The 18,158-nt window shown below is 43.4% G+C and overlaps 1 protein-coding gene and 1 pseudogene across 1 annotated transcript in view; both read left to right on the top strand.

The window, feature by feature from the left end:
• LOC121284660 (contactin-associated protein-like 5) overlaps positions 1 to 18,158 on the top strand; it is a 736,588-nt gene that overhangs the window by 287,774 nt on the left and 430,656 nt on the right. The gene's annotated exons all lie outside the window — the stretch shown is intronic.
• LOC121285039 lies at positions 1,785 to 7,304 on the top strand (annotated as a pseudogene).

Genomic DNA, 18,158 nt, shown 5'->3' with positions numbered 1-18,158 from the left:
AAGCAATCACTCAGATCCAGATGACATCCACCCAACAGAACTGAAAGAGATGGGACAGGTGCATTTTGAGCTCCATGCCAATACCTCAAGAGCCCAATAGAATCAGGCACTGTTCCTTTAAACTAAAAGATAGCTCAATAGCTCATGTGTTATTGATTTTCAAAATTGGGGTAAGACAGAGTCAACAACAATAATTTTACATTAGGAATCAGGCTAGTTTAGATCTAGTATTGTGTAATGAGGCATGGTTAATATGCTTGTCGTAAAGAAGAGTAGGGAAGAGTGATCATATTATGCCATGATTTTGCATTGACTTTGAGGGTGATTCAATTAAGGGCAAAGGTAGGGTCTTAAATTTGAGCAATATATGTACGTACTATAGATCTGTTGGCTAAGGTAAATTGAGAAACTAGATTAAATGATATGATGGCAGATAAGCAATGGCATTTAAAAAATAATTCATCAATCACAATGGATAAACCCTTATAAAAAAAGTGGTCCAAAATGGCCAACAAAATAAGTTTATGACAGTATTAGAGTAAGGAAAGAGGCTTAAATGATGGCTGGTTCTTAACAGCAAAGATCATGGAAAAACTTTTCACTGTAGTAGTTGGCATGATCTTTGGTGACTCAAAAGACATATTGTTAGTATGTAATAGGTTCTGTTGATGGGTGTTAAGTACCCAGTAGTTGAATGTAATAAGGTGAACAGTGTTGGGTATTAATTAGTTAATTATGCCCAGATGTGTATATAAAGAAGAATCAGCCAGTACTGGGAGGATTGTGTTAGAGTGGAGAATTAATCACTAGGGCAAGCAATAGATAGTTTCCAAAAAAAAATCCTAGTCTCAGTGTCTTCTTCACAACCAGGCTTAGGAATTTTTCTGACATTTAGAAGCAAAGGATGGTTGCTTGAGAGTGAAATTTGGAGACTGGGACTTACTTCCAGACAAAAAGTGGAGTTATTTGTTTTTGATAGAACAGTATAATTGGAGACACTTTGAAGAAAGATGACTGAAACTAGGTATAAGGTGGCAGGACAAGATTTTCCACAATTGTTTTGTGAAAGGGAACCTTATGATCAATGGAGAAAAGAAGTTGATGGCTCTAGTGCTTTCGCTTCCTGCTAGGAGCAAGATCTGCTGCGCAGTGTTCTCAGAACTAGATGCTCAGGAACTGGACAATGAAGCAGGGTTGCACATTCTCTTAAGATTCATGCATCAAATTTATATGGAAGATGACTTACTGAACATCTAGGAGGCTTGGCCGGACATTGATAAATTAAAGAGAAAGGATGATTCTTCCGTAGAGGAATACATCACGGAGTTTAACCGACTATATACGAGATTGCAGCAATTCCACTTGGAAATTCCTAAATCAGTACTTGCCTTTAAATTATTGTACTGTGTTAGGATATCAAACATGGATAGGGTCTTGATTTTAACTGGAGTTAGATTTAAAGAGAGAGATACTCTTTCGGACCAAATGTCTGAAGTCTTAAAAAAATGTCCGGCTGCTTTTATGGCACTTCAGCAGTAACACCAAAGATGGAGGATACAATGCGAGCAGCATTTTGTGACCATTCAAATATAGGGCCCAAACGTCTATATGAAAGAAAAATTACAAACAAGAAGTACGGGGACAGAGACCCTTTCGGGAGCTATAACAGGCGGCGGAAGTTGGGTAAATATGGAAGGAGGATGAATACCAGGAATAACCAAAGGGTGGTCAACAGGTGCTTCGAATGAGACTCTAAGTATCATTATGCATTGAATTGCCCAAAAATGAAAAATTGGATTTTTGAGATGACACATGACATAGAAGATGTGGAAAGTGAGGAGGATGATACTAACCAATCGAAAGGAATTGTAATGGTGACCAAAAGTTTCAGTCTGGTAGTGAGTATCCACGGGCAGTTTTATGCCTGTCGGGTATCCGACCCAATCTCCGGCGGGCGGGGAGCCGATCCCTGCCAGAGAAGCGGGCCCTGCAGCAATTTTATGTGGATGGGCCAATTGAGGCCCACCCAGCATGGCGTCCGGCAGGAAGTGCTATGCGGTCCCTATACGGGTGGGAGGGGACTCCCCAAAAGCGAGAATGTGCTCTTTCGCACATGCGCACGACAGAGCGCATATCTCCCTGAGGCTAAGTGCTGCCTCAGGGAGATCGCTTACACTTTTAAAAATATGAAAATTAGAGAAAAAAAAATCCCTAGCATGTCCCCCTCATGTGACAATGTCACAAGAGATGGAACATATTAATAATTTACGTTATAAGTTTATTAAACTTTTTAAATCCCTACATGAAACCTCATCCCGCTGGGGCTCCTGGTCTGCCCACCAGCCTTAAGGTCGGACGGGCGGGTCCTTTAATTGTTTTAATGATCCTGTCAATGGCCTCAATTGGCCATTGACAGGTCGGCGGGCCCGCTGCTGATTTTGCTGTGCCCCCACCTTCCTGAAAATTTAAATGGGGCGGGATGACATCGGGAGTTCCGCCTGACGTCACCTCACGTTATTTTACGCATCGGCGAATGGGTCCCGCCTTCTGCTCGCTGATGGCAAAATTCTGCCCTTAGTCACAGATTTGTTCAATTGCGCAGTTCTAGATAGTGGGTGTGTGTCCACAATATATAGAGTGGACTGGCTAAATTGTTACATGGATTCTTTAAGTAAGGAAGACAGAAGTGATGTCAAAGAATATGACTGTTCTGTTTGTTTCCGGTTCGGTGATGGTAACGCATTGAAATCACTAAAAAGAATAGTAATTCCATGTAAAATAGAATGGGGAAATTACGTAATCAATACTGATGTATCGAGTGAAATACCTTTACTGTTAAGTAAGCTTTCAAAGATAAAGGCTCGAATGAAGTTGGACATGAAGCATGATAAAGTGATTGTCTTTGGGAGATCTGTAGATTTACAATTTATGCAGTTGGGGCATTATTGTGTTCATTGATGGCCTATCATCTCTAGACAGAATGTCAAAGAGGCATTAAAGGCAGCTGGGGGGGTAAAGAGATGAAGCAAATAATTAGAAAACTACATCAACAATTTGAACATAAGAAATAGGAACTGGAGTAGACCATTTGGCCCCTTGAGCCTGCTCCGCCATTCAGTAAGATCATAGGTGGCTACGAATGGAGAAAGTACTTCCGAATGGTCGAAAACCAGACTTGTAACTTGAGGATTTGAGGAAAAACTTAGTAATCAGGAAGTTAGCGTAGACTCCACAACAGTGGCGAACGTAAGTTTCCTAACACTTTTTGCGACGTGCTCATGGGAATGTAAATCCATTTACGTCAAAGCAGGATTTTTGCAAGGGGGCCAGTCTGGAGGCTAGACATGCTGTTTATGGGCTAAATGATGCACTCAGGGTCTGACATTTTTCAGATAGGCCTGTCCTGCAAAAATCGGATTGCTGGATCTGCTTTTAGCTGAAGGCAATGTTTTATTGTGCTCTGCGTGCGGGCACACTCCCAACACGCCCCAGCGTAAAATGACGCTTGATGACATTGGGCGTGTGTACCAACATCATCGTGCAGCCTTGCGATATTTCGTTTGGCGGGCGCGTGCCGGATTTGGCGGCACACCCGCCGACAATTAAAAGGCCTATGAAGGCCATTAACAATCCAATTAAATTCAAATTTACACAGCCCATCCAACATAATGGTTGGCAGGCAGGCAAAAAGGCCAGGCGGCCTTTACATTTTTTTAGGAAACCTCATCCACAGGCGGGATGAAGTTTCTTAAAGCAAATAAACATTAAATACAAATGTGCCCCGTGTTTTATTCAATTTTTATTCTCTTCATTTTTTTTAACACAGCGCGTCAATCTCCCTGAGGCCCGGCTCTCCCTCCTCCCCCCGGCTGTACAGGCAGCGCTCAGCGCTACCGCTCACAATGCACATGCAGTGCAGGCCTTAATTAGTTCGCCGGCGTGAAATCGCAGTGCGGAGAGCCAATTGCAATGGCGGTTGGCTTCCCGACTGTCCCTGCCCGCCCCTGCTTAGCAACCCCGCCAAGGGCAAAATCCTGCCCATTGGTACTGTGAAGGAAAATTGCAGGCATTTTCATAATGCACGCGGATGATTTCCTGTGGGGGGGTGGGGGGGGAATCTGCCACGCTTGAGAAATTTCTGATAGAAAAAATTACACAGGAATTCAAAATTGGAAGTCCGGTTCCTGCAGCTTTTAAGTATACAGGATTGGGCAATAGGTAGAATAAGTTGGGAATAACCCTGAATCAACAGTCTTACCTAAAAAATGTTAATATGATCCTGATAAATCAGGCCAGGTCCTCACAAAAGGAAGACTGTACAACCAAGGAAGAAGCAGATCAATTAAGAAGCTTAATTGGGCAATTAAACTGGCTATGCACACAAACTGGGCCAGATGCGTGCTATGATGTATTAGAATTGAGCACCATGCTGAAATATGCTGCTGTTAGTAAAAGCAAGTAAGACACTGAAGAAATTAAGCTTAGAAGAACGTATAGTCAGATTTCCGGACCTTGGTGACCCAGAAGGGACGAAATTAGTCATTTTTGGTGACATCTCACACGCTAACCTTCCCAATAGTAATTTGAGTATAGCAGGGTTCATTATTTTTTAGTGGGAAGAAATGATAAATGTTGTTCATTAGCATGGAATCGAAAAAAAATAAGGAGGCTAGTTAAAAGCACCTTAGCTGTGGAGACACTGGCACTGGTGGAAGTCACACATATGGCTCTGTATTTATTGGGTAGAATCTTTGGCGTAAAATGGCACGCGGTGATGTCGAGCAAGCGTCCCGATGTCACCGTGCGGCATTTGGATATTCAGTTTGGCTGGGGTGCACCCGAGTTGGCTGCGCGCCCGCCAAGCTTTCAAAGGCCTATTAAGGCCATTTAAAAAGCCGATAAAACAATTAGCTGAGCTGCCTGTCCAGCCTTAAGGTTGGGGGGCAAGCGAAGGGCCCAGGCGGCCTTCGCATTTTTCATGGAACCTCATCCACAGGCGGGACAAGATTTCATGAACTTTTTTAAGGTGTTTGAAAAAAATTTTTAGTAAAATTAATGGGCATGTTCCAGCTCATGTGACAGTTTCACATGAGGGGGACATATCCTTAACATTTTTTTAACCTTTATTCAATGGTTTACAAGTGAAAGTAATCCCAACGGTTAGCGGACAGGCAAATCGGCCAGGCGGCTTTTACATTTTTCATAAAGCCTCATCCAAGGGCGGGATGAGGTTTCTATTATGAAATAAAATATAAATAAAAATCTGGGGGGCATCATTTTTATCACCTGTAATTTCAAGTGCCTGATTGCGATGCTCGGACATTTTCTTCTGCTTTTTAAAACGTCGCTGGAATGTTTTTGGGTCTGCAGCTCCCTGAGGCAGCTCTCTGCCTTCAGGGAGCTTTCTCTCAGCGCTCGCCCACACTTGCGTTGATGTCATCGCCCATCGTCCTCTCACCCCCCACTCCGGTAACGCTGAGCTTTTCACTGCACTCTTCACGTTGGCTGGCTGTTAATTGGCCAGCCAGTGTGAACTCGCGGGCGGAGGCAGATCACGGTCGGTGGTCTGTTTCCCAGACAATTCCAGGCCCGCCGAACGTGCCCACCAACCGAGCTAAAAATTCAGGCCTATGAACAGTTTTTGTTTGCATATCAATTTAATTTAAAAAGAGGGAACCTGCTGATATCTAATAGGTTCTGCTAAAGGATGTTAACTACCCAGTAGTTGAAGATAACAAGGTGAACAGGCATTGGGCGTTGATTAGTTAATCATACTCAGGTGTGTATATGAGGAAGAGTCGGCCAGCACTGGGGGATGTTGTGTTAGAGTGGGGAAGTAAGCTCGTTTGGTAAGCAATAAACAAGCCGCAAAGCGACGACGGGTTTCGGGGAAGCCGCAGGGTGGTCGGCGCCCTGTGGGAGTGGCTGTGCCCCCGGGGAGATTAGGCAGAGTCCCGCGAGCCGCCTCGAGACACAGCCGAGAACAGAGCAAAGAGGGAAAATGGCCAGGCTTGGTTCCACGAGAGATCTCTGACAGACCCTGTTGAATCTGATCACACTATCTTCACAACTGTGACTATCCTAAAATTCCTGCTCTGGCTGGTCCTACTCGGTCTTTTCATTGAGCTGAAGTTTGGCTTGGCATATTTTGTACTATCGATGTTTTATTGGATTTACGTTGGGATCCGAGACCATCCAAAAAGATGCAAGTTGAAATTAGTGCATACTCTGTGTTCAACCCTGGCTGTGAAGCTATTGAAGGGAGTCTGACAGCAGATCAGTTTGAGCGAGAACTTCAATATAGACCCCTGGCTGGAAGATGACTTACCTGTGAAAAACTTTTGTTTTATTGTACGAAATATTCATTACGGTTATATGTACCTAAAGTAACCAACAAAGCTCTCAGTGTAATACTGCACTCTCTTACACTACATAGGTCAATGGTTAGCAGTCGGCATCATCTACATTGCAGACTGTCAACACATAAAATGAACTGTGGTGATAGTTAAATACAATAAAAGGCAGCCATTAAATTGGCATTCTTCATTTACAAAAAAAAAAATCTAAACTTCCACTCGGCATTATACTGGGTGGCCCATCGTTGCTTTTAACGGGAAACATTCACAAAGTCCGGAGGTCTCGATGTGCTGCAGCTGAATGATGAGGATGTCCTTAAATTCCTTGCTGCTTCTACCCGCCTGGGCATCACCAACCTGGCCTCCCAGATGGAGAAATATGTCTACAAAAGGAAAAGTGATGGTACCTATATCATCAACCTGAAGAAGACATGGAAGAAATTGTTGCTTGCTGCTTGTGTCATTGTCTCTATCAAGAGCCCGGCTGATGTCTGCGTCATCTCCTCCAGACCATTTGGGCAGCGCCCTGTGCTGAAGATTTCTGCTGCCACTGGTGCCATCCCCATTGCTGGAAGATTTACCCCGGGTACGTTCACCAATCAGATCCAGGCCGCCTTCAGGGAGCCCCGTCTGCTGGTGGTGACAGGCCCTCGACAGGATCATCAGCCCTTAACTGAAGCATCATAAGTTAACAGCCCCACCATTGCCATGTGCAACACTGACTCACCCCTGAATTACATGGATATCGCAGTCCTGTGCAACAAGAAGAGTGCCCATTCCATTGGTCTGATGTGGTGGATGCTTGATCAGGAAGTTCTGCGTATGTGTGATACCATTAGTCGCGAACATCCGTGGGAGGTGATGCCTGATCTGTACTTCTACAGGGATACTGATGAGATTGAGAAGGAGGAACAAGCTACTGCAAAAAGTAAAAAAAACAAAAAATAAAAAAAACATTCTAGTCTGTGCCTTCTTTACAACCAGGCTTGGGAGTTTCTCTGACACAAATGATTGCTTTGCAGGCTCTTCAGCAGTTGGGCCACAGGAACTCCTAATTTGGAAGGTATCTGGTATAACGTTGCCTGCGCCTTCCTTCAGCAGCCTCGTACCTGTTTCAAAATGTTAGCTCGCCTTTCTGGTCGTTGTGCACCGACTGTCTCTGTAGGCGGCTCCCTGCTCTCACACCCATTGTTCAATGTCAGCCAGAGAGAGCTGGTGTTTAAAGGGCAAAGTTTTTAGCTCAGCGGCCGGGTGCATGCCTGACCCGCTCCAGCGTGAAAAGAAGCGCACGGATCTTGGCCCAGCGTGCCGACGTCAATGCACAGCCGCACGATAGTTCGGCCGGCGGGCGCGTGCCCGGAGTTGGCAGCGCACCCGCCAACAATGAAAAGGCCTGTTGGGGCCATTAAACAATCAATTAACTTAAATTTTTCATTGTCTGTCCAGCCTTACGATTGGCAGGCAGGCAGGCAAAAAGGCCAAGCAGCCTTTGCATTTTTCAAGAAACCTCATCCACGGGGCGGGGTGAGGTTTCCAAAAGCAAGTAGGAATAAAAAGTTTTAAAATTTAATTAAAAACATGACCCCGCCCATGTTACAGAGTCGCATGAGGGGGACGTGTTTCGTTGCATTTTTAATTTCTTTTATATTTTTTAATAACTCCTCATCTCTCTGAGTCAGCTCTGCGTGTTAGGAGACAAGGAAGAGCCAGCCAGCGTGAGAGGCCTGCTGAGATGCTCGGCACTGCCGGGGTTCGGGTGAGGAGGGGAGGGGGCGAGTGATGAAGTCACCACGGGTGCAGGTGAGCGCTGCCAGAAAGCTCCCTGAAGGCAAACGACTGCCGCGGGCCTGAAAATCATCAAATAAAGGTTTTAAAAGCTGGAACAAAAAAATGTCCATGCATCACAATCAAGCACCTGAGAATGCAACGGATAAAAATGCTGCCCACAGATATTTATTTTTTATTTTATTTCATGACGGAAATTTCATCCCGCCCTTGGATGAGGTTTGACCAAAATGCAAAGTCTGCCGGGCTGATTCGCCCGTCCACCAATAAGATTGGACGAGCCACAGAAAATTGGAGCCAATTGCGCCGCTAATGCGTGTATGAAGAGATATTAATGTCTGTAAAGTTACTAGAAACTATTTTTAAATTGGAATTGTAGTTGGGTCTGTGTATGTGTGTGGCTTACTTGGATTAAAGCCAGCTAATCTTGGGGCTTTGATGTTTAGCAGTTTTGAGATATTATTTAGATCAATGTGAGGAGAAGGTAAAGCCGTAAATTTGCATTTGTTCAATAAACCATTCGAAGAATGGGTAAAATCTTGCACTTAGCTGGGAGACACTAAGCAATGTGTTTATGTTATTAATAAAATTAATGGGATGAAAATATTGTGAGAAGATGTGACACTAAAAGCTGAGGAGGATACAGTGGAAAATTTACATTCAAAGGGGAAGCTAGGTATAAACAGAAAGGAGTTTGTATGTGTAAGGCAGAGGCATTTAAAATCTAACCCGCCTGTACGCCCACAGCTGTGCCTGCAAAGAAACCAACTTGCAAGGAGCCTCGTTTTGAATTTGTAAAGTCAAATGTGCTTTGCCTAGTGTCTGCTTGAAGTCTAAGGCCTGAATTTTTCAGCTGGCTTGAGGGGCCGGGCCCAACATGCCGGCATGTAAAATGATGCGTGATAATGCCGGGGGTCTGTCCCAGCGTCATCGTGCTGTCTCGCGATGTTTCGTTTGGCGGGTGCTCAGCCGACTCTGGCAGGCGCCCGCCGGTATTTAAAAGGCCTATTAAAGGCCATTAAGGAAGTACTTAAGTTCAACTTTACTCAGCCCTTCCAACCTTATGGTTGGCGGGCAGGCGAAAAGGCCAAGCAGCCTTCACGTTTTTTTTTTTAGGAAACCTCTTCCACGAGGGGGTTGAGGTTCCCTAAAGCTTCGGAAATTAAAATGAAAAGTTTTTCCGAAAAATAAAAACTTGTCCCATTCCATGCGGCACAGTCACACGAGGGGACATGTTTCATTAAATTTTCATTGCTTTTAGTTATTTTTTTTTAACAATCGTTTCAATCTCCCTCAGGCAGCTCAGGGAGATTGAAGCACTCTCCCTCCTCCCCCTGCCTGCACAAGTCATGCTGGGCGCTACCTCTCGCGTAGTACGCTGGGTGGGCCATAATTGTGAAATGGCGCAGCGGAGCCGATCGCAGGTGGTAGTCGGCTCCACAACTGCCCCTGCCTGCTTTCCCCCTGACATGGGAAAAATTCAGGCTGATGGGTTACTGTAGCCTTGGTGCAAATTTACCCGGGAGTGATTACTTTGGGGATTTGTTGAAAAGTTTTTACGGTAGTAATTTGTAGACGTGTGTGTGTGTGTGTGTGTGTGTGTGTGTGTGTGTGTGTGTGTGTGTGTGTGTGTGTGTGTGTGTGTGTGTGTGTGTGTGTGTGTGTGTGTGTGTGTGTGTTTAATTTGATGTTAAATTAATAAATGTTTAATTTAGTTTTTATTTAAAAAACCTCGTGAGGCTCGGCGGTCTTATTTCTGAATGACAGCTGGGGTTGTGGGGGGGGGTGGGGTGGGGTGGGGGTGGTGGTGGAGGTAGGATAGAAATGGTCCTCTTGTGCACTTTATAATGTTTCATTAGGGACTGTGGTCAACAGTTGATCTTTGTCTATTAGGCACAGGAAGGTGAGAAATTGAAGGGGAATGTACAGAAAAGTCTAGATATGTCTCTGCTTTGGAGCTGTACTAGTAATCTCCAGAGCAATTCAATAGCTATTTGTGAATAGTCTGGAATAGTAAATCAAGTTTTCTATCCTAGCCTGCAAAGGAAGATGATGGATTCTGACCACACACTGAATGTGATGTTATGTTAACAGTCTTTCATGCTTGTAAATGGTGGATATAGTGTAATGTTCTGGCTTTCCACTATGATTTTCCCTTTTATTTCAGAAAAATGGTGGTGGGTAATGGCAGTATGCACTTTTGATTGTTGGTACAACAGGGAAAAAAAAAGCAATTACCCTTACCCTGACCTGAAACATGCCTCTAGTTCAAGCACTTTGATGCTACCTTTGGTCACACATGGTCTACCATGAATCAGAGCAGGAGATACAAACTCCTTCATTCCAGAATGGGGACTTTCTTCAGTATGTTTCATATTTTCTTTTGCCTGGTCTGTACTTCCTGTTATTTGCATAAATGGTGCTTAACATCACACCTCTGACACAGATCTGAACACAGCGTGTTAGTTTAAATTCATTTTTGGGCTGTGGGTGTTGCTGGCAAGGTTGGAATTTATTGCCCATCCCTGGTTGCCCTGAAAAGTTGGCGGTAAGCCTCCCTATTAAACCACTGGCACCAGTCTGACACAAGGAAGTGACTTAACAGGCCACTTCAGAGGGCAGTTAAGAGCAAACAGAAATGATGTGGCATTGGGCTCACATACAAGCTAGAATGGGTAAGATTAGCAAGTACCCTTCCTGTAAAGATACTAGTGAGCCAGTTGGGTTTTTAACCACAATCTGACAGCTTTATAGTCTAGAATAAGTGCAGATGTCTGACTGAAATATTAATGACTAGATCCTCTTATCCAGTTACTGATAACTACAAATAAGCTAGAAGATAGATTACAACTTCCAGTGGGGATTAGCGTGTTGGCCGTAAACCTTGAATAGGCATTCCAATGGAACTTGCCTGCTGCGGGCCAGCAGAACATTGGATGCCCAGATTGGGGATCCAGTTGGTAAAATGATGTCCCCTATTAGGGTAGGATTTGCAGTTGTGGGGAGAGAGGGGAGCCCAGGCCAACAGCGGTTCATATTTTTTTTTTGAGTCCAGACGAGCTCTCCCTGCCTCCCCTAAACCCACAAAAAATAATTTTAGAACTCAGAGAGTCTCTTCTGCTGTTTCACCCAGATGTTGCTAGATGTGATATCCACAGTTGACAGAGTCTGCAATAAAATTAGCATTGGCAGCCTGGTCGTTCTGCTCAATTACAGTCTTATTGGCTGAAACCAGCATAACCATGCAAAAGAATGTGAATTTGCAGTGCGAGTTTGTGATTGGCCAGGATTTCTGCCACCTTTTGCATCAGTTTTTCAAAAACAATTCACCAGAAAGCTGACCCCTCCCAAACAACCGGCTACAACCCCAGGGTAAATTAACTAGCACTGGGAGTTTCCATTAAGACTCCAACACCAGGGGGAGCACTTCCTGCTTATCTGCACTCCAATGCACAATGGGTCTCAGTTTTGGGAATCAATGTCCTGGGCCCCAAGGGTGCCCTAAAGACTTCTGGCCCAATTTGAGGGACAGTTCATTTTTCTGCCACAAGCTCACCACCAAAAGCAGGTGCTTGCCCACTTACAAAGAGCCAAATACCGATTTATCAACCCCTCTAGAACAGACTCTAGGCCAGCAGGAACATCACTCTGCTAATTTTTGTATTGGACAGTATTGTTATGTTGACTGATTATTTGCAATGGAACCTCAAAATTATCCATTCTATTGTCAAATAAGACATAGTTCCAATTTATACACATTGTGCCTGGCCAAAAAAGGGTTTACAAATGAACTGCTTAGGAAATTTCAGAGTTATAGTGCTGCTTAAAACCGGCCATCTATATCCCATAAGACCATAAGCCCCCAGCAACAAGACAGCATAAATGAGTGACATTGCAGAGCAATCATTGCAAAACAGCAAGTTGCTTCTAAAATTATTTCTCAAGACCTTTAATTTAATCGATTCTCAGTAAATGGGGGATCTGATAAGTAATTAAACTGGATTTCTCTAAGAAAGGATGGAGTTGAAATGTCGGGGTGCACTGCTAAACACGAGCAAGGCAGTGGCCGCAGTGTGAGCCAAATGTACATGTGCAACTGTTCCTGGTGCCTGGCTGGTCAGTGTCATGAGTTACAACAACTGAACTCTGAACTAGACCAGCCATATAAATACTGTGGCTATAAGAGCAGGTCAGAGGCTAGGAATCCTGCAGTGAGTAACTCACTTCCTGACTCCCCAAAGCCTCTCCACCATCCACAAGGCACAAGTCAGGAGTGTGAGGGAATATTCTCCGCTTGCCTGGGTGAGTTCAGCTCCCACAAAATTCAAGAAGCTTGACACCATCCAGGACAAAGCAGCCCGCTTGATTGGCACCCCATGCACAAACATTCACTTCCTCCACCACCGACGCATAGTAGCAGCGGTGTGTACCATCTACAAGACACACTGCAGGAACTCATCAGGATTCCTTAGACAGCACCTTCCAACCCCACGACTGTTACTATCTAGAAGCACAAGGGCAGCAGACAGATGGGAATGCCACCACCTGCAAGTTCCCCTCCAAGACACTCACCATCCTGACTTGGAAATATATCACCATTCCTTCACTGTTTCTGAGTCAAAATCCTGGAATTCCCTCCATAACAGCACTGTGGGTGTATCTACAGTACATGGACCACAGCAATTCAAGAAGATGGCTCACCACCACCTTCTCAAGGGCAATTAGGGATGGGCAGTAAATGCTGGCTTAGCCAGTGACACCCACTTCCTATGAATGAATAAAAGAAAAGTATTCTACTTATTTCTATCGTTTGCAGATGTTCAAATGTTGTTTTGGGTGTAAAGGCACAAAAGGGTACATTTTACAAGCTTTAAAATGTGATTTTTGTATTAATTTACTAAGAAACTGACCATTGTACCCCTAATATAACTAGAAAGTTGTTTAAAATATTATTTAAAAGTGAATTTCAATAATATATCATCAGGCTACTCAAAGGTCATGGATTGACACTGTGATTAAAATGCTTTTTTGTGATAAACTATAGCCAGCTGTTTTAATCAAACTGCATCAAGCTGCCACTTTTAAATATATCAAGGAAGATCTTTTAAAGCAAATATATTTATATTTTTAAATTACTTTATAAATACTGCCCAAATACACTGGGTTTTGGATTGGGTGGTATAAATTGGTGGTGTGTCTTACTTGCCAATAGAATGGACAGTTTTGAAGTTCCATTGCAAATAATCTGCCTGTGTATCAATATCCTATAATACAAAAATGAGGAGAGTGATATTCCTGCTGGCCTGAGGTCTATTGCAGAGGGGTTAATAAACTGGTATTCTGCCCTTCACCTGCTTTTGGTGGCATTCCTGTGGCAGAAAAATGAACCATCCCAATAATGCATCGCAAGTGTTTAAGATGCCCTTGGGGTCCAGGATGTTGAGATGCAAAATTGAGTCCCATTATGCTCATTATACCATGTTTAATTTCTTTTGTGGATATTGTTAATTCAGGCTGATTTGAGGACAGAGCTATTCCACTCGCTAGTTAGCATTCAGGTAACCAGCATTTTTTAAGAAAAAATGTTTTACACTAAAAGCGTCAGCAGAATACAATAAATGAACCGAGGAAGAAATGACACATACTTTAATTCTGAGCATGACAACTTTATGACAATTCCCATAATGTGAACACAGCTTATGCATCAGCGAAATCTCTCCACAGCTGGAACATCTGTTTAGAATAATCTATTAAAATGGATATGAAGGGTGGTTATGAATCATTCCCCTGTGGTTGCGAGAGATTTCATTTTTTTATTATCTGTGTTATATCCACAAGTTAAAATAAAAGAGATGTTAGTGCTGCTTTGCATTTTTTTTGAGACTAATGTTATTTAATTTATAACCTTCACTCTGCTGTTTGAGGAGGTTTTTTTTTGGGGATCAAATACTTGCCTCATTTATAACTGAGTCAGACGGAACAGGAAACCTTACACCATCTGGAATTTCAAAGCTGTTACACTTCAGCTCATCGGAGCATTACAGAAAATCATTAAGTTCTCCAGAAGACAACATTGGACCTGCTCTTCTGTGGGTTCTGTTGACAGCAACAAAATCAAATGATACAGTTAGGGTTACCACCTTTTACCAAATTCTAAATCCGATAGTGAAAACAGACCTTGAAAGGCAATGGAGGGGGGCGGGGGGGGGTGGGGGGGTGAGGGGTTTGGGGGTGGGGGTGGGGGATGGGACATGTGGGGGAGGCATTAAGAAGAAAACATTAAAGTTTACGTGAAGATAAATGACTTTGCAGCTTCAACATTTGTCTGTTATGGGGGTATATTTATTTCAACGCGGCCTCTCTGTTCCAGGATTCTCTGCCTCCTTCTACCTTCATCAGCCCATTAGTGCACACACTGCAGATGGACATCCCATGCCTTAGGCTTTTTGTTGTGCCTCGGAATTTGAATTTGTTTTTATACCCGGTCCTTGTCTTGGGTGGGTGGGTGGTCTGTCTGGCAGGATTTAGCCTACCCAACCGGACCGGTGAATCTGTGCTTCCACCTCCTGGATCCTTTGCTTGATTTACAATGCAGGATATATTCGATCTGACCTTAAGTGCTCTGGCACCGAATATGAGAGTGTTCCTCATTTGCTCAGTTTCAAGCACGTTCAGATGAATCTCCCAAATGTTTTCACTGACTTTGTGCTCGCCCCATCCGTGCGAAATATGTGTTAAAGTCAGTAAATTTGTGACTTTCTTTTTTACCTAGCTCAAATTCTTCAAATGATCTAAATCCATAGGGTGGATGTGCCTTTGCTGGTGCTTTTGGCAGGGGTTTGCTTGCTCAGCATTATGAGCTGCTATTGGACCTTTTGGCTGTTTACCGAAGAGGAATATAGGTCCAAGTCAGGATGGTGGGAAGCACAAAGTTGATGCTGTTCTCATGACGTTGCTGTTCTCGGCCTTCTTGGAGGCACAGGCCACAGAGTGGAAGCTCCTTTCACATTAACCTTGACACTTGAGTTGCTGCAGTAGTTTCTATCAACTGCAGCCACAGTGCACACTGGTGGAGGGGGTGGATACTGAGTCCAGTGGGAAGGGTGCTAATGAAATGAACTGCTCCCACTTCGATGCCGTTCACTCTTTTTGGGAGTTGTTGCAGTTGCACCCATTCAGCCAAGTGGTGAGAAATCCCACCACACTGCTGGCTTCAACATTGTAAATGGTGGGCAGGCTTTGAGGGATCAGGTAGTTATCATAGCTGTTATCATAGCCACCATGAATGTATGGTTGGCCCAGTTCAACGCCTGGTCGGTAATAGGCTCCACTGTGCTGATGGTGGAGGCTTCGGTAATGGTGGAACTGTTGAAGGAGGAACTGGCTGGGCTGTCTCTTGTTCAGGATGGTCATTAACCAGCACTTATTTGGCACGAAGCAAGCCTCAGCTCTCATTCCATCTATACTGAGCCTGGGGACTGATAGCTTTTTGTTCTATCTCAAGGGTTTCAAAATTTTGAACATCTGGGATATTGTTAAAAGTCACCTTACATCATTTATCATTCTGTATCTGGTGTGCAGTTAATGCAATGTGAGCTTACTTTCTCAAGATGATCTTGCAGCACTTAGATTGAACTAAGCCTGGTTTAAATCTCTGCAGTAATACTACAGTTTCTATATTGCTTCAGTGCATTTTTCACCACAAATTGACACAAGAACAGATATACGATGGGCCCATAGAAGAATTATACACAGGATAGACAAGTACATAAATAACTATTCAACAACAAAGAACTTATACAGCATCTTTATCATAATAAAGGATCCCAAAATTAAGGTACTTCACATGAGCATTGTAAAACAAGATATAACACTGAGCCACATGAGATACTAGGGCAGATAGTCAAAAGCTTTGCCAGAGGTAGGTATTAAGAAGCATGTTAAAAGAGGAAACTCATAGGCTCATAGCCATCTACAGCACAGAAGGAGGCCATTTGGCCCATCATGTCCGTGCCAGTCAACAAAGATCTGACTACACTAATGCCATTTTCCAGCGCTTGGCCCATAGCTCTGGAGGCTTTGGCAACCCAAGTGAATATCTAAATAATTCTTAAATGTTTCTAGAGTTTCTGACACAACCACCCTTTCAGGCAGTTAATTCCAGATTTCCACCACGGTCTGGGTGAAAAAAATTCTCCTCAACTCCCCTATTAGCCTTCTACCTCTTACCTGAAATCTATGCCCCTGGTTATTGAACCCTCTGCTAATGGAAAAAAGTGCCACCCTATCCACCCTATCTATGCCCCTCATAATCTAATACATCTTTATCAGGTCCCCTCTCAACCTTCATTCCTCCAAGGAAAACAACCCCAGCCTATCCAATCTTTCCTTATAGCTCCGACCCTCCAGCCCTGGCAGCATCCTGGTAAATCTCCTCTGCACCCTCTCCAGTGCAGTTGCATCTTTCCTATAATGTGGTTACCAGAGCTGCACCCAATACTCTCGTTGTGGCCTAACCAGCATTTTATACAGTTTCAGCACAGCCTCCCTGCTCTTGTAGCCTATGACTCAGCTAATAAAGGCAAATATCCCAAAGAAGAGGGACACAAAGGTGGAGATGTTTGAGTGAGGGAATACCAGATCTGAGGAACTTGGCAACTGAACACATAGCCACTGGTGTTGGTGCAATTCAAATTGGGGATGCTCAAGAGATCCCAGAATCAGAGGGGTGCAGAAAACCTGGAGGGTTATGGGCTGGAGGAGATTATAGGGATGGGGGGAGGGGGGGGGTGAGGGGAGAGATTTGGATACAAAGATGAGATTTTTTTAAAAATGAGGCGTTGTTTAACTGGGCTCCAGTATAGGTCAACAAGCTCTGGGGTTAATGGGTGAACAAGACTTGGTGTGATTATGGACTCAAGCAGCAGAGTTTTGGATGACCTCAAGTATGTTTGTGAAGAAATAAGGGTTAAAAGATATGGTAATAATGCAGGAATAGCAGATTAAACATTACTTTTCCATAAACTCACAGAGAGCTATATTTTCTTTAACAAAAGTCAGAACTAGAAGGGAAGAATGTCATGTAATCCAGTCCAAAATTCATTTTTTTCTGTGAGCAGAGCGTAGTTCAGTTCTCATGTCTTCAAGCTTTTTACCTTATGTGCCTAGTCTAAATAAATGAACCCACAACGTGTTTACCCAATCCCTTATGAGTGAATGGTGCCTTTATATCATTGTAAGAATATGACAGTAGCCATCCTGTGACTAAGGGAAAACACATGACAACAACCTAGGCTTCCCCTTCCAAGATCAGGTCAAGCCATCATTTCATAGAATTGATCAGAAACGTTCATCACAATAGGTGGTCCTTTCACCAAATATGAGAAGTTAGAAGGATGGCCTCACTGTGAATTAAAAAAATACCTATCTACATAAAAATTAATTATATAGCCCCCAAAATTACAAAGTATCTGAACATAATTTGATTAGATATAGATTTGTTTCGCAACTCCTCACTCAGGGATTAAGGTAACCTTGCTTTAATATTTGATATCCTTTCCTTTTTTAAAATGTTATCACTGTACCAATTAAAGTTTAAACTAGGATTCGGTATTAGATATAAGATCTCGCTAGTTTCTCTTTTTCTAGATTTGTCTGGTATCGCAATTTATGCCTTCCATCTCAACACTGTGTTACCTTCTTTTAATAAACGTTTATGTATTTTTAAATTTATATTGCCTCACATAATTTTCTGTATCAATAACTCAAAGAATCCAACTCCTACTCCTTTCTGGTGGGGGGAGACACAGACCCTTAAATATACAGGGAAATTACAAACTGGCTAAGGCTTGCTAAAAATAAAAGGCTATTAGGATGAAGGTAATAATCTTGCTAGCTCTCTTCCTTCAGGGAAAGATTTATCAGACTCTGGAGTTAATTGTCCTCGGTTTCTGACTCTTTCTCTAATTGTGGTTGAAGGAAGTTATCTGGGAGCCATGCCTGATCTAGAATAGCCCT

Source organism: Carcharodon carcharias, chromosome 12 (genome assembly GCF_017639515.1).
Source record: "Carcharodon carcharias isolate sCarCar2 chromosome 12, sCarCar2.pri, whole genome shotgun sequence".
In the NCBI taxonomy this organism is placed as follows: domain Eukaryota; kingdom Metazoa; phylum Chordata; class Chondrichthyes; order Lamniformes; family Lamnidae; genus Carcharodon; species Carcharodon carcharias.
This window is presented reverse-complemented; position numbering and strand designations above follow the sequence as displayed.